We start from the raw sequence: 2351 nt of genomic DNA, 5'->3' as shown, positions 1-2351 counted from the left end.
AAAAAAAAAAAAAAAAGTGAAGAGTAAGGTTCATCTGACTGGAGCCAAGTATTTCAATAGTGTCATACAAATGTGATAGCTGGAAAATGAATGAGGAGGACTGCAGAAGAATTGATGCATTTGAATTGTGGTGTTGGTGAAGAATACTGAATATAACATGGAGTGCCAGAAGAACCAACAAATCTGTGTTGGAAGAAGTACATCCAGAGTGCTCCTAGAAGTGAGAATGGCTAGACTTCGCCTCTCATACTTTGATAATGGTATCAGGAGGGACCAGTCCCTGATCCCTTGGTAAAGCAGATATCATGCTTGGTAAAGCAGTGTCAGCAAAAAAGGGGGAAGACTCTCAACAAGATGGATTGACACAGCGGTTGTGACAATGTACTCAAGCGTGGCAAGGATTGTAGGATGGCCCAGGATCGGGCAGTGTTTCCTTCTGTTGTACATAGAATCGCTATGAGTCTGAGCCAACCCCAGGGCACCTAACAACAAGAAGTAGCTGCAACCAGGTTAGCAGCAGAAATTTGGGAAGTGTCTTGGAGAGGTATTTTCATGCAAATAATGCTTATAAAGTTCCCTACACTTTTTGCTACTGACAATTTGCTGAGTAGTATTAGTGGTCTATATCAAAGGTTATTATTTTTAAAATTATTCCTATTTACTATCATTTTAGGAAGGAGCCTAAGGCATTTTGACAGCTAACCAGAAGGCTGGCGGTTCAAACCCACCGGCCACTCCTCAGAAGGAAGGATGGGCAATCAGGTTTGGAGATCTACTTCCGCAGCGATACCGCCTCAGAAACCCAAGGAGGGGTCGCTATGAGTTGGATCCAACTTGATGGCAGTGAGTTTGTTGTTTTGGTTTTTTGGTGGCATAGTGCCTAAGGCATTGACTGCCAACCAACCCTCCAGCCACTCCACAGAAGGAAGACCAGGCAATCTACTTCCGTAAAGATTTACCGCCTGGGAAACCCAAAGGCGGTTGCTATGAGTCAGAATGGACTAGAGGGCAATGAATTTGGTTTGTTTTTTTCCCAATAGTAGCTCCAATGAGGCGACTGTACCACTCTGCCTCATTCCCCTTTTCGCCCAATGGTATCGGCCAGGAGGGGGACTGTACCATCCTAACTTCTCCCTCTTCCCAGTGAGAACTGTTAACCCTGACGTTTTCTCCTGTACCCAATGGTATCTCCCTTGAAGATCAGAACACACCTTCCTGATGAGAGAGCAGCTTTGCTTCTCTAAACACTGCAAAGACTTACAAAATCAGTTCCAAGTCTAGCTTCGCCCAGATAACTTCAGGTGTCCACCCTTTAATGACCAACCCCCTGCCCCGCCTTCTATGAAACTGCCCTGCTGTACGGAATGGACGCTAAGATGGCGGCCCTCATATAGAAGCGTGTTTGGCGCAACCATGTTCCTTTCCCGAAAATGCCACTCAAGGGCACCGAATGTGGAAAGTCGCTAACAGTTCTTAATTGCGCCTTGTTGACTGTGGGTAGACTACACCCTTGGCAGCCCTTATGATTTTGTGCAAAACCAGCAGCTCTAGAAGGGGCAGAGTCAGGAATGAGAACAGGAAACGGAAATGGCCCTCTGAGGCTGTTTAAGTGTTGTTGGCGCGCGGCGCTGTGCAGGAGGTTTACTATCGTGAGGGTGACTGGGGCGATTTTGAGGGGTAAGTGATGGTTTCGTTGGCTTTTGGGGTTTGATAAGTTGTTAGTTTGTAATGAATCTAGTGAATGGGAATCTGTGAGGGTCAAGGATGGGGGCTCCTAGGGTAGTCAGTGTTTAGATTACCTGCTGCTTCTTGTCATGTGTTAATAGCATGTGTTTAGGTTTTTTCTTTATCAGTTCCCCAGAGACTTTCTAATTTTATTTTCGGTGGTCTTTCCAGTGAACTAGCTTTGGCCTAGTTGATCCTTTCTAGTGTACCTTTGTTTTATGTTTTCTTAGTGTCTGCTCTGTATTATTTATGCTCTTTGAGTTAAATTCGATTGTTCTTTATCTAACATAAGTTGAATATTGATTCATTAATGTATAGACTATCTTCTTAAAATAAATTTAAGAACATGAATTTCTTTCAAGAATATCTTTAGCTGCATTCCACAAAATTTCATATACACTGTCTTATTATTGAGATATGTTTAATTTTCCTTTTTGATTCCTTTTTTACATTAATACAATACCTTTGGGAGGGTTGACTTTTTTTTTAAGTCTTATCCAGGGATATGTTAAGTCTGATTATTTTGTATTTGTCAAAATATTTTAAACATTTTTAATCGTATAGGTCTAGTTCCTTTAAAAAACTTTATTCTTACATAGTTGTATTGTGTGGGACAAAGAACTTGG

This window comes from Orycteropus afer, unplaced genomic scaffold, assembly GCF_000298275.1.
Source record: "Orycteropus afer afer isolate SDZICR_OR568_19922 unplaced genomic scaffold, OryAfe1.0 scaffold01461, whole genome shotgun sequence".
Taxonomy (NCBI): domain Eukaryota; kingdom Metazoa; phylum Chordata; class Mammalia; order Tubulidentata; family Orycteropodidae; genus Orycteropus; species Orycteropus afer.
The sequence above is the reverse complement of the archived record's forward strand: the minus strand, read 5'-3'. Positions refer to the sequence as shown.